Raw genomic sequence first — 15,326 nt, 5'->3', positions numbered from 1 at the left:
ACAAATGATTGAGGATCTAGGTACAGATGGAGCCATCCTCATCTAGCCATCTCTGGATAGCCATGGTGAGCCATGGCTCACCAAGGCCTATTGTTCTCAGCTGCAATACAATACACAGAACAATACAGTAGGGGATTAGCAGAGAAATCCTATTACTCATTTAATCCTATTAAAGGGCTATATGAGGATGGCTCCATCTATAGATTAGAAAAATGGTCAAGAGAATGGCAACTACAGTTTAATGCCAAAAAAATGCAAAATCATGCACTTGGGTCTCAGAAATCCAAAGACTCAATATAGTATAAATGGCACTATAATGGAAACTACTGAGGAAGAGAGGGATCTAGGTGTCACTATTTCAGGGGACTTAAAAGCGGGTAGGCAATGTAACAAAGCAATGAAGAAGGCAAGTCAGATGCTTGGTTGCATAGGGAGAGGTATCAGCAGTAGAAAGAAAGAAGTAATAATGCCACTGTATAGGTCATTGGTACGACCTCACCTAGAGTATTGTGTTCAGTTTCTGGAGGCCATATCTCCAGAAGGATATAAATACATTAGAGACTGTACAAAGAAGAGCAACTAAAATGGTGCATGGCCTACATCACAAAACGTACCAGGAAAGACTAAAAGATCTTAATATGTATACTTTAGAGCAGAGAAGGGAAAGGGGGGACATGATAGAAACTTTCAAATATATCAAGGGTTTTAACAAGGTACAGGTGGGAGACATTCTTCACAGGAAGAGGAGCAACAGAACACGAGGACATGCACTGAAACTAGAGGGAGGAAGATTCAGGGGAAATGTGAGGAAGAATTACTTCACAGAAAGAGTAGTAGATAAAAGGAATAGCCTACCATCAGAGGTGGTAGACGCAAATATAGTAGTACAATTTAAACATGCTTGGGATAAGCATATTGATATCCTTTACAAAAAAATAAGGATCAAATATGGTTTGAGGTAACATGTTTAAAAAAAGGGGCAGACTAGATGGGCCAAGTGGTTCTTATCTGCCGTCAAATTCTATGTTTCTATGTTTCTATGTTTAAATTGTTCTACTGTCTTAGCCTCTACCACCTCTGATGGGAGGCTATTCCACTTATCCACTACCCTTTCTGTGAAGAAATTTTTTCTTGCTGCACTGCCCAGGTTTGGGCAGTGCAGCACTCTTCCGCGTCCTGGCCTGTGACCAGGGCCTGATTAACCAATAGTCTAATGAGGCTGCAGCCTGGAGAGCTGGATCCTGTGGGGTGGGGGCTATGCTGGCACACTAGATTTCGCTGGGATGGAAGCGCTTCCTTGTGCCGCTGGAATTCAGGTTGAGCAAGGTCTCGTGAGACCTCCCTGGGAACTGTGAGAGCAGCGGTGCCTGCTGGTATTGCCGGAGTCACCAAGGCAGGGAAAACAGCAAGAGGAGATCCAGCTGACAAAGCTTTGATTGATTCCACTGCCGTCTTTGCCAGTACTGTCAGGATGGTAAGTACAGGGCCGGCAGCAGAAATATAGGGGCCCAGAACACTGATATTTCTGGGGCCCCCCAGCACCTCGCGTGTATTTTTTTACATTGCATATTTAATGTATTTTTTTATTATTAGAAACAGATAATTAATGTTTACTATGCAATATAATAGGGAAGGGCAGATGGGAGAGCACAGTATTGTGCGTCATATGGTTTGGCGCATTGCGTGATATTACTAAACTCATTAGTACGAGTAGCCAGACAGGTAACTAGGCAGCCATGTTTATAGCCCCTGAGTCCCTCAAAGCCTTGGGGCCCCTCAACTGGTTGGGGCCCGGTACGAGTGTCCCCCTTGACCCCCCCTGTCGCCTGCCCTGAGTGGCAATATGAATGGCCCGAGCTTGTTATAGATTTTTTTTTTTAACATCAATAAGAAGAATTTTTGCATTTTTAGCTGAATATAAGTAAGAAAAATGGTGGTGAGGAAAGGGGGGGGGTGGCCACTTGTGTATTAGCTTAGGGTGGCTGGAACAATTAATCAGGCCCTGCCCTTAACCTACAATATGGAGATACGGGGTGACTCATCGGTCAAAAATGTCATGTCGCCTTCATTTTTGCCTGCCCACTCATTCAGCCAGTGCTGCTCCCTACTTCTCACTTTCCCACACTCCCTGTCACGCTACTGTGACAGGGAAGGGAAAAATAAGCTTTACAGCTACTGACTGACAGGTACTGAAGGTCACAGTGTATTTTTATTTATGTTACTGTTGTGGGGGCAATGTGTGTAATTTTTGGGTGAGTCAATGGGGCAAACTTACTAATATGGGAGTTCTATTGAAGATGAGATGTTTCCCATAGCAATCAATCAGATTCTATCAATTATCTTCTAGAGTGCTAAATAAATAACAAATAGAATCTAATTAGTTGCTATGGGCAACACCCCATGTTAAACAGAACTCCCATCTTAGTAAATGTACCCCAATGTGTGGAATTATTGTGAGGGGCCACTGTGTGGTATAAACAGGAAAAGGAAGCCAATGTACTTTACAAAAGTGGTATCAACTAGCGTGAAACCAGAAAAGATGGCCATTAGGAAATATAAGTAGACTCAAAATAGTAACGACAAAGAGGTGTATCTTGGCAGACAGAAGGAGGTTAGAAAGTTGATCCTGTGTTCAAAAGAGAAAGCCCAGACGGTAAAACTTTTTATAGTATATAAGTGAAAGGAGGAAATCAAATGGAGGAATAATAAGACTTGAGACAGATTGAGACATTTATTAAGATCGAATGGGTATGAATGTATCCAATCATACCAATTCAATCCCATTGTAGGCCGTGACCCGCACATCGGCAAATATACAAAAGTCAAAATTTGGCCAATTTCTCGTTTTTACAGACTGAAATCAGGGCCACAAACACATGTATGAATCAATAAACCATTGGTCGAAATATTCAGAACCATAGGCATTGGACACATGAGCAATTTACTATTATTCATATGAGCAAAGTCATCCATTAATTCAGCAAAAACATCAATGGAAAATACAGTAGACCACCTTTTGCCATTCATGTTTGCAGAAATATTGCTAAATCAGTGAGATCCATGCATGCTTCTATGTGTAAAACTAATTAAAAGGATAAAAATAAAAAATAACGTGTGGGGTCCCTCCTCCTGAGCATAACTAGCCTTGGGTTCTTTGAGCCAGTCCTGGTTCCAAAAATACTGGAAAACATTGTGTAGGGGGTTCCCTGTATTTTTAAAACCAGCTCTGGGTTCTTGGACAAAAGAAGAAGGGGTCTCTGTATTTTTTAAACCAGCAGGTGATGCCACAGTTGTGGGAAACTATATGTCACATGGCTGTGGCCTTTACCACCAGGGCCGTTTCTAGAGGCGTACAAGCCGTGCAACAGCCCGGGGCCCCGCATGCCTTGTCTGTCTCTAAACAGCCGGGGTGCCCGGCAGCTCCCCCCCAACGCCACAGCCTCTTTTCCTCCTCCTCTTCCCCCCGTCCACAGGCAGTGGGCACAGCTGATTTCCCAGGGGAGGGGAGGGGAGCGCATCGTGCATCTCTCCTTCCCCTCGCTCACTGTGTCACTGGGCTGTCAGCCAATCAGAGCTTGTGGGCCGGCAGCAAATCAGGAGCCAGCCCATGAGGTATGATTGGCTGACGGCTCAGGTACACAGTGAAGGGGAAGGAGAGACGCGTGATGCGCTCCGATCCCCTCCCCAGGGAAGCAGCAGCAGTAGAGATGATGGAAGCGGCAGGGGACTGGAGGGGGAGACCCAGAGACAGTGAGTTTTGCCTCTTCTGGCACATTGGGGGCATATGTGTGGAACTTTGAGGGCATATATGTGACACAGTGGGGGCATATTTGGCACTGTGGGGGCATATGTGTGGCACTGTGGGGGCATAGCTGTCACTGTGGGGGCATATGTGTGGCACTGTGGGGGCATATCTGGCACTGTGGGGGCATATATGTGTGGCACTGTGGGGGCATAGCTGTCACTGTGGGGGCATATCTGGCATTAGTAAACTGCATCAGTTGTGCGGCAGCGGCGCGTGGGTCATAATGTGTAATGGCCATTATGGTGTGGGGAGTATTGTGTAATTGCCAGCACAGTGTGGGGTGTAATGGAAATCACAGTGTGGGGTCTTATGGGCATCATGGTGTGTGTAATTGTCATCACGGTGTGCAACATAATGTGTAATTGTCATCACAGTATGCGGCATAATATGTAATTGTCATCACATTGTGCGGCGTAATGTGTAATTGTCATCACAGTGTGTGGCGTAATATGCAATTGTCATCACAGTGTGCGGCGTAATGTGTAATTGTCATCACAGTGTGTAGTGTAATGTGTAATTGGCATCATGGATAAACAGTGTATAATGATTTAAGTAGCCTGTCATTTTTTGGCTTTGATCTGTGAGGCGTACTAGTTCACTGTGTGGGCATTTATATTTCTATGTCACTGTGTGGCCTTCAGCCTGCCAACTTAAGTGCGGGAGGACAATGACAATTCCTGCGGTAACCAATGTCTGGTCATGCAGGTTGCAAACGTATGATGTAAGGTAATTGTTTTCCTGCTAGACCACACCCTTATATTAAACCACACCCCTTTTAAAATTAAGCCAATCCCCCTATTTTCTTCGATACCATGGGCCTTATTCTGGTCGATGCGTACATTTCCGAATTCTTTCGGATGGCGTTTTTTAGCCATCTACGCATGCGTAGGCAACGCTATGTGCATGTGCCACGCAAGGTCTCCGTACTTGTTCTCACTAATACCGTACAGAAATGTGCACCGCATTCACTCGGGAGATATGGGCGTATTATGGGCGTCATTCGGCTGCATTTGTTACACACATTTACACTGCAAGCAATGGACAGAACTTGCTTTCACTAATATAAATATACATGTCACTTTTATATTTACCAATAACCGCACACATTTGGGGATCAAAAGATAATGGTATGTTTTGCGGAAATACACCGCATCGGTGCGTACGGCCATGTTTCCGTCCGTTCTGACGCGGTAAGACCGTACAGACGCTGTAAGACTGTGCAGAATATGTGTGTGTCCACCACACACGCAAGGTTTGGATGTCGTCCGTAAACACGCCCTCTTCTTAAAGTGTGAGTCCGTCCGAATGCGGAGGACCGGTGGGCGTTTGTTCGTACCATGTCCGCACAGCGTAACGTGTGGACCGCTCAGAAAGAATTCGGAAAATTATGCACCAACCAGAATAACCTCCCATGTTATGTATTTGGCCCTGTGTACCACAGAAAAACAGGGGTAGTAGAAGAGTGACAGTACGCAGATAGCAGTGTAACGGGTGATACTCCAGAAGGTTTCCTAAATCCTTCACCCAACCGACATGCATACATTAAAATGGAGTATATAACCTATTCTGTGCAACATGACATGTAAATACAAGATACTGTAGGCATCTCATGGTGTAGTGCAACATGAAAAATTTAATTGGCTTATAACACAACATATAAAAAAAATGTCAGCATTGAAGCAGGTAATATCCATAAAGAGAGAACTGCAGGACACAGTTCAACATGAGCATTTATCAGGGGATAGGGATCCCAGTAACCCTTTCTTTCTTTGCAAGGTGGCGTGTTCCCCGGCCTGGTAATGGTCCCACTCTGTCAGCTTTCAAACAATGCGGGCTTCACTTTAACTAATCAGCCCTGGCCAGTAAACTCGGCAGCTAAATACGAATGACTTCACCATCGGAAAATACAAATCCCGAGAACTCATCAGCTTTGTAAATTTGCCAGAATCTCGCAATGAGGACAACACCGATCCCGTTCGTAACCAGTCTAACACCAGCATAGCTGGTATGGCCTCAGTAATCAAATAATATATATTATGGGGCCGACACCGAATCCAGACCCTGCCCCGATGGTCAGGGTTTGTGCATGCTCATTTCTGCGTAGGTGCAAACCCCAACTGGAAATGCCCATGGCGATTTACAACAACGCAGTGCTGTTCGCAGCAGGGAGGGGGGCTGAGGGCAAGATTGGGGTGGATGGGGACGGTGGTGGCGCACTGACATGGGAACACCCAACATTTCATGGGCGTCCCTATTAAAATGCTGGGCATTCCCATGGGATTGCGGGCGGGATGAGGTGTGCCGGGGGTGATCGGCTGACATCACATGACATCAGCTGCACACCCTGTCTTCGTCCCGCTGCCCGCAAATATAAGTCAGTCTCCACAGGCTATTTGCGAAGGCGGGAGAATTAATTGATGGTCAGCAACCATCAAATGATTTCTCCTGCAGTGGCACCTGTGAGCAGATATGTCTTTGCAACACATCCCCTTGCATGATTGCAGGGGATACGGCAGTGTTGGGGTTTTTTTTTGTTGGGCAGCCTTTCTGGGACTTCGATCTTCACAGCTTACAGAGTCAACCAAAATCAGGGCCTACAGTATGTGCATTGTTTTTATTTCTGTAAAGCATCTTGAGTCCTGTTGGAGAAAGTGCGCTATATAAATAAAACTTACTTATTTACTTACTAACTTACATCCCCATCATCAGAATGCTCATCTTCAATATTCTCATCACCACCAGCTAAACCAATATCCTCCTCATTCTGGTGTACTTCTACAGTGACATCCTCAATCTCAATGTTAGCACATTGACTAGCGCTGCTTCTCCCAACACTTCAAGAGGACGTGCAAATGGTGGAAGGAGCCTTCTCTTCCCATACAGTATTGGTAGGGTCAGACCTACACATCGCAACCGAAAACACACTTGGACTTTCCTTGGGGATTTAAGATATCTGTGCATTAACTTTTTTTTTCTTTTTCAAGAGGGAGGAGGACTTCCATCTTCATGAGAAGCTGAACCACCTGTCATTAGGGTTGCCACCTCTCCTGGATTTCCGGGATTCTCCCTGATTAGGTGGCAACCCTCAAGGAGACTTTTCCAGTCTCCCGGATTCCGGGATTCTCCCGGAATCCTGGTGTCTGAAAAAATGTCCAGCCTCCAGATGGACCCTCACGGGCTCACTTCGCTCACCACGCTTAGGGCATGGAGGCGGGCTTGTTCTTTCAATATCCATGCCACCACTGGTTGCATTTACTAACCAGGTGGTGAGCGAAGCGGAGTGAGCCACCGTTCCTGAAGCATGGCAAGTGAAGCGTGCCCATGAGGGTCCATTTGGGTCCCTTGTTTCGACCTTGCTCCTCCTCTCCCTGCCCCCTCTCCTCTCCAGGTCATTATGGCAAGGGGGAACTAGTCACAACCTAAGCAGCAACCCTGGATTTATACAGCAGATGCCCCTGGCCCCTCTCTGCTTCACTCAGCAGCCCCTCACCCCCCTCCTTAAAAATGCTTTAACTTTAGATCACCTGGGTGGTATCTTCCACCACCCCGGAGTTTGCCCCCCCCTCCACCGGCTACCACATAGACACTAATTGCATATGCTCTAACTTTTGCAATTAGTAAATCACAGGACAGCTGTTGTGTTAAGAGCTGTCCTTTGCAATGCAGCACCGTCCCTGGACTTTTGGGTCTGAGACCCAGGAGTCTCTCTGCACATGTGCAGATTGCTGGCGCCTGCCACAGGGCATGCTGTGAGGGATCCATGATGGATCGGCTTCTACAGCTTATCGCCACCAAAAGCTTGTGATTCCCTCCGCAGCACTAACCCGGCATGCAGGCTTTAGAGCATGTGAAAATGCAGTAAAAATTCTCATAAACTCATCATCGGGTATCCCCAGGTCCACACTTTACAACTTCTCACACTAAACCTTAACTTAACCTTAACTTACATAACTTAACCTAAAATAAAGATACGGACACAAAGTGCTGGCGTTTCAAAAATGAATGTCAAATTTATTTTTGACAATTAAACTATGACTATAAATGGTGGCGGCACTAAAGAACGGTCACTATAGGAAAGTGGGGGTTATAGATCACTACACATACACACCATCGCCTGGTCATCCACCCAGGCAGGTGGTGTGGCCATTCCCCATGCAGAAGCATGGCCCATGACAATCGATGTCAAGGGAGAGTGCATCCCACTATCTACACACACACACACAGATCTTAAAGGATGACCGTTCTTTACCGCCGCCGAAGAGAAATAGGGAAGGGTGGGTGGGGCCTCGCAGGACAGAGGGAGTTCACATCTAGCATCTGATCTTTCCTACCCTGTCTAAATTCCTCCCCCTGCTCTGATAGGCCTAGTGCCCATCTTCATTATCATATCACATGACTATCTACAATTGCAACCTGCCGGAACCCATCAATGGTTTATGCTCTCTCATTGCTTAGTCAGCATTTGCGTTTCTTTCAGATTTGAAAGCAAACCCATGTGCAGAATGGGTCCTGCAAGCTTGTATGGAGTGTCTCCAAGCTGCAGCATGATTGACATGCAGCAGCCTTTTGGGGGTGAGATGGATTTAGTGAAGGGCAGCATTTTTAAAAAATGAGGAGTGTCATCCCTGTTTTGTTCTCTCTATGCATACTTCCTGGCCCCAGCTGTGCAGTTCCACTGGTCGCTCTGGGAAAGCTGAGGCTCAACCCAATGGTTGTGATGGTTGTGATGGTGATCTGATGCTGGTTGGAATGATGGTTGTGATGGTGATCTGATACTGCACAGCACTTGGATCGGCGATGTTGTCAGAGGGGCGTCTCTTGACCACAGGTGCCTCCTGAAACATTAGAAACATTTCTCATCTATGCTGCATACAAAGACACACCAGTGATGAAAATAGCATCTACTGTATCTCTGAACCAAACAGAAAGCTGACAAGCGTGCCACCATGTTTTTGCCATGTACACATATTTTTAACAATAGCGTAAGAATGCTATAAAACATTATTAGAAGTATTATTGGGTGTGGATCAGTTGGTCACCAGCAAGTTGTTAGACAGTCATTAGGTCGAGACCATTAGGACGACATGTATCTAGGTTGACATGCAGGAATGTCGACATGAGTATAGGTCAACAGGGTCATAAAGTCAACAGTCAAAAGGTCGACATGGTGTTTTTCACCTTTTTTTACATGAATGTCGACACAGTCGCTGCGCTCGCCATGTTCGGGATCGGTGCTTTGCCACGCTTGGCACACTATTTTATTCTCCCACCGTGCCCTAGTGGATGGTAGGGCATGAAATACCGCCTATCAGCACATGTCGGCTCAAAAAAACAGTAAAAAAAACAGTAAAAAACCCCATGTCGACCTTTTGACTGTCGACTTAACCCATGTCAACCTAATGACCCTGCTGAACTAGACTCACGTCGACCTTCCTGCATGTCGACCTAGACACCTGTCAACCTAAATGCATGTCGACCTAATAGTGTCGACATAATGACTGTCTAACAACGTGACCGTATCCCGTATTACCTTGTACTTGCACTGTACCAAACCTCCCAAAATTGCTGCAATAAAAGTTAAAACACCTGCACTGTGAAACCACGCCAGTTTCATAAAAAGGTTGTGGGCTTATCAAAAGGGACATATGGCGAAAGGTAGATAGATGTTATGTAAGCAGGGCCAGCGCTACCCGCTCAGCACAGCCTGCAAAGCAGGTAGGTGCCGGCCATAGGCGAATCTAGAATTATGGTAATGGGTGGTCCCAGATCTAGACACAACAGCAGGGAGACCTTTGTGCGGCAAAAGGGGGCGTGGTCTCATGGGAAGGAGGCGTGACATCACAAAAAGGGGTGTGGTATTACACTTTAGACCATACACAGTAATGCCCATTACACATTTTAGCAAACTCCGTAATACCCATTACACATAAAGCCACACGCCGTGATGCCAATTACACATAAGGCCACACACCATAATGCCCATTACACATTGTCCCACACATCATGATGCACATTACATACTATATAACAAACGGTAATGCCCAGTACATATTTGCCACATAAGTGCTGCTTACCTATGTGCTCATTGCTAGGGGGTTCTTGCTTGATGGCACCATAGTACCCATTACACATGATGCCGCACACCATAGTACCCATTACACATGATGCTGCACACATAATGCCCCTTACACATGATGCTGCACACATAATGCCCCTTACACATGATGCTGCACACCGTAATGCCCCTTACACATTAAGCCACACATTATGCGTAATGCCCCCACATACCGCCACTTGTAGCGTCCCGTAAGCAATGCCCCCAAAAGTGCCACTTACTGTAGCTTTCAATATCCATGCCACCACTGGTTGCTGCTTCTATGGGGAGAGGAGCAGAGCGCAGTGCAGAGAACGCTCCCACTCCCCTCCTGGTGTCCCCTCTAGCCGAGTGGACCAGCGGCGTAACTATAGCACCACAGCCCCCGCCACCGCGGGGGGTCGCTGTGCATGTGGGGGCGGGGGGGCTGTGGTGCTATAGTTAAACCCCCCCCCCAATCCCCCGCAGACTTACCTATCTCGCTGGTCCCGGTGGCTCCGTTCTTCTGCTGAGGACCACCACAAAATGGCCGCCCCCATATAGTACACAGTTCTCTAAAACTGTCTGCTGTATGGGGGCGGCCATTTTCTGGTGGTCCTCAGCAGAAGAACGGAGCCGTCGGGACCAGCGAGATAGGTAAGGCTGTGGGGGATTGAGGGGGGGTTTGCATGGGCGGCAGGGCGGCGGGGCGGGGGGGGGGGGTAGGGGTGCTTGCCGGGGCGGCGGTGCGCCCAAAACGTAGCTACGCCACTGGAGTGGACATTTGAAATATTGTGCGTGCTGTTGTTGTGCGTGACGTCGGGGGAGCATGCCGAGTACCGGCACCACATGATTAAAGGGGGGGTGGGCTGAGGTGAAAGCGGGGAGAAGAATTGGAGTGGAAGCTGCAGGGCAGTGCCGGATTTCCCACTAGGCCCATGAGGCACGGGCCTAGGGGCGGCACATATTAAGGGCGGCAGCCAGGCTGCCTAGTCTGGACGGGTGGCGTTTAATAGTCAGGGAACATCGGGCAGTCACACAGACCTGCAGCCCGCAGCCCCAGCACCCGATTCTCCGCCGCCACCGCCGGCGCTCACATTGAACATGATGTGGGGTGCAGCGCAGCGCTGCTGCTGAGACACAGCAAACTCTGCAGAAGAACGCTGTGTGCGCGCACCCTGGAGCTGTTAATCAGCCTGTGCTTTTAAGCACAGGCTGGCGGCGGCGCATGCGGACATCACGGACGCTGGGGCTGCACACAGCGCTGTTCCGCTGCCGCCGGAGAATCGGGTGATGGGGCTGCGGGCTGCCAGTCTGTGTGACTGCCCGATGCTCCCTGACTATTGAACGCCACCCGTCCAGACAAGTCCCAGTGCCTCCGCAGCCCAGTGCCTCCGCAGCATCAGTGTATGTACTGTAAGTTCCACTGATAATTTGTGGCAAAAAGTGCACTTAGACAGTGCAGTGCAATGCTGTGTGTGGGGCCCAGCATACCCTGTGGCTCAGCTGCCGTCACCGTGTGGCACTTATAGGCTGTGAGGAGCCCTTGCGTCCCTGGCCCCTGCTGCTGCCAAGGGCTCAGGCTGCCCTAGCAAAGCACGGCCAGGCTCTAGCCCTGTGATTGTGGGCCCACCCTCTTGAGTCCTGTGGCTCTGAGAAATTGCCCCCCCTGGCCCCTGCTGCCCTAGCAGGTCCCTCCTACTTGGCCTGTTCTCCACAGGGAAGGCTGAGTGACAATGACACCACACAGGTGTCACTGGCAACCTGTCACAGAGACCCCAGACAAAGCATGAAACCCCTGGAATCAAGCATGAAACCCATAGCAACGAGCATGCAAGTAAGTGGCACTTATGTGGCATAATATGTAATAGGCAGTATGGCGTGTGTTATTATATAATGGGCATTACGGTTTTGGTATAACATATAATGGGCATTACGGTGTTTGGTATAATGTGTAATGGGCAGTATTGTGTTTGGTATAGTGTAATGGGCATTACGGTGTTTGGTATAGTGTGTAATGGGCATTACGGTGTTTGGTATAACGAGTAATGGGCATTACAGGGTTTGGTATAACGAGTAATGGGCATTACAGGGTTTGGTATAACGAGTAATGGGCATTACAGGGTTTGGTATAATGTTAATGGGCATTACGGGGTTTGGTATAGCGTGTATTGGGCATTACAGTGTTTGGTATAACATGTAATGGGCATTATGGTGTTTGGTATAGCGTGTAATGGGAATTACGACTTGTGGTGTAATAGGTATGGCGTGTGGCATAATGTGTAATGGGCATTATGGCATGCGGTATAATATGTAATGGGTGTGTGATGACATCAAGTACATGGTAAAAATAGTGTTGTTTTAATTCAGCATGGTGACTCCTGGAGACTGCTGTCACCATGTTGAATTAATACAACACTATTTTACCAACATGTCAGTCAGTCTCCGAGTGCCGCTGATTTAGGTTTCTATTTGTATATTATCAGGCAGGGTCCGGTTTTAGCTCTACTCTAGGCATATTTTATTATTACAGTATACTGGCAATTGCATAGTTAGGACTTAATAATGAATATGTTAAAATGGGGGGAGGGGGGCGGCCAAAAATGTTGTGCCTAGGGGAGGCCTGTCCAGTAAATTCGCCCCTGCTGCAGGGGTGACAGTTATTGACAGCTGGGCAGAGAGCAGGGGGCTGCCTGGCTGTATTCAGAGCACTGCAGGTCACGGCTATTTGAAATAATACCCCTTTCACAACAGAAAATGCAGGGATTTACCCGGGAATATGGTCCCAGGATCATGCAGGGACATTCCCAGGCTGACCCCTTATACACCAGCCTAGTCCCTGCATTTTCTGGTGTGAGGGGGAAAGACAACCACTCCCCTCTCCCTACCCCCCTTTAACCAACCAGCTATATCTTCGGAACCAACTGACCCATTTACATGAGACCAGTATTATAATGAAGAACTTTTGAGTTGGCTTTGAATGATTTTGGTCCCGTGAAACTGGGCTGTTTGGTTCCAGAGGAATCAGCCCTCAAAGAACATAAACAGTCATGAAATTACATTTAAGAAATGAAAAAAAAAAAAAAAACGGTTTAACCTCAATATCCATGGAACCAATTAACCCATATGGATCCAGCCTGGTATCAGATTGAAGGCCCAGCGATTTGGGTTCGACTGAGATCAACCTCGAGCTTCAGTGATGCCGAAGGGGGAACTGGCAGCCGTTGAACTGGGTGGGGGTCGGAATTAGCACCCCCGGACCACCCCCTAGATTCCCTTTGGTGCCGGCCCTGAGAGGCGCTCCTGTCCACCAACTTCCTCGTCATTTCTGCTGCCAGCTTGATGCAGCCTGCACCTGTCAAAATATATATGACTGGAAGCGGTGCCGGCAGAGGGCTCAAGGCACCGCACAGGTGCCATTGCTGTGTCAGTGATCAGCCAGGAGGAGGCAGGTGCAGGAAGCGACTCTTTGCAGATGCAGACACAAGGAAGACTTGAGGAGCTGAGTCCTGGGAAGAAGGTAATAACCTCTAGGGGAGGGGGCAGGCTGCACATTGTAAAGGAGGAGGGGGGATTTTGTGTATGGGAAACTACTCTGGGCATTATGTAAACACCATTGGTCTGGGTATTATGTATATGTGGCACTACTCTGGGCATTATGCATATAGGGCATTACTCAGATCTGATCGCAGTACAAATTTGTTTTCAAAATGGGCAAAACCATGTGCACTGCAGGTCATACTTGCCTACTTTTGAAAACTAGTTTCAGGGAGATTATAATTGCTAGTAGAATTTTGCACAGCACCCTACTGAGGGGGCATGTCGTACTCCACCCAAAGGGCGTGTCTAGATCTATATATGGTGAGACTGTGAATAGATATTGTGAACGTGGCACCTAGAAGCGTGGGTATGTACTGCTGCATCTGAGGAGAGTCTTTTAAAATAACTTATATCCAAATGTAGATGAGCTCCAAAGCAGTTACTATACTTGATAAAGTGCTGGGAAATGGTGCTGATTATTCTATGTAAATGTATCTGTCTCTCATTCTTTTTTCTCAAAAAAAAAAAATGTAACAGTGTAATGTGGGCTAGGTGAAATGAGGGAGATTGCTAGATGAATAAGGGAGAAAGGGAGATTGCAGCTATGTCAGGGAGTCATCTGCAGAATGCAGGAGGGGAGGTACCTATGATGTAACAATGTAATGTGGGCTAGGTGACATGAGGGAGATTGCTAGACTAATGAGGGAGAGAGGGAGATTGCTGCTATGTCAGGGAGTGTCCTGCAGAATGCAGGAGGGGATGTAACTATGATGTAGTGGGCTAATTGACATGAGGGAGATTGCTAGACTAATGAGGGAGATTGCTTCTATGTCAGGGAGTCTCCTGCAAAATGCAGGAGGAAAGGTAACCATCGTGTAACAGTGTAATGTGGGCTAGGTGACATGAGGGAGATTGCTAGACTAATGAGGGAAAGAGGGATATTGCTGCTATGTCAGGGAGTCTCCTGCAGAATGCAGGAGGGGAGGTAACTATGATGTAACAGTGTAATGTGGGCTGGGTGACATGAGGGAGATTGCTAGACTAATGAGGGAGAGAGGGAGATTGCTGCTATTTCAGGGAGTCTCCTGCAGAATGCAGGAGGGTAGGCAACTATGCTGCAGGTGGGGCAGATGTAACATGTGCAGAGAGAGTTAGATTTGGGTGGGGTGTGTTGAAACTGAAATCTAAATTGCAGTGTAAAAATAATGCAGCCAGTATTTGCCCTGCACAGAAACAAAATAACTCACACAAATCTCATTCTCTCTGCACATGTTACATCTGCCCCACCTGCAGTGCACATGGTTTTGCCCATTTTGAGAATAAATTTGTACTGCGATCAGATCTGAATAAGGGCCTATGTGTATGGGACACTACTCTGGGCATTATGTGAAAGTGCCTCTACTCTGGGCATTATGTCAAAGCGCATTAAATGTATGGGGTAATAATCTGGGCATTACGTGTAAGCTTCACTATGCTGGGCATATGCACATGCAAGTGCCGGCGATGTGCTGCAGGGGTTATTAGAGAATCCCGCCCAATGGCCGGCGATGTGCTGCGGGTCCCCCCTCCCTCCCTGAACCCTTACCCGGCTGTGTGAGGGCTCCTTTTCCTGCTTCCTGCACCCGGAAGCTGTGCAGGGAGGAGGAGATCACTGGTCTGGGAGGCACAGCAGGAGGCTGCCCGGACATAGATGAGGGGGGTGCGGCACAGATCGCAGGGGGAGCGTGGGGCGGCAGGGGAAGCCCATAGGTTTACATGGGGTTACGCCATCTAGAACTGGCGTAACCCCCCGCAGTGAAGCCCCGGTGGTGTGGCTTTGCTGCATATGAAAATGCGGTAAAAACCCCGAAAACTGTTTTTTTTACGGCATTTTGTGTTTAGTGAATCTCTCCCATTGGGCGGGATTCT

At 47.7% G+C, this 15,326-nt stretch overlaps 1 long non-coding RNA gene across 2 annotated transcripts in view; it reads right to left on the bottom strand.

Moving 5' to 3' along the window:
• Positions 1 to 7,797: 7,797 nt before the first annotated feature.
• The window catches only part of LOC146080524 (uncharacterized), a 149,141-nt gene continuing 141,612 nt past the window's right edge, over positions 7,798 to 15,326 (bottom strand). For both annotated transcript variants that reach the window (XR_014474899.1, XR_014474900.1), the window contains one exon: positions 7,798 to 8,640. This is a non-coding gene — a long non-coding RNA (uncharacterized LOC146080524). The remainder of the gene's footprint in view (positions 8,641 to 15,326) is intronic.

Source organism: Crinia signifera, chromosome 5 (genome assembly GCF_055691185.1).
Source record: "Crinia signifera chromosome 5, ASM5569118v1, whole genome shotgun sequence".
NCBI classification, from domain to species: domain Eukaryota; kingdom Metazoa; phylum Chordata; class Amphibia; order Anura; family Myobatrachidae; genus Crinia; species Crinia signifera.
The sequence above is the reverse complement of the archived record's forward strand: the minus strand, read 5'-3'. Positions and strand labels throughout refer to the sequence as shown.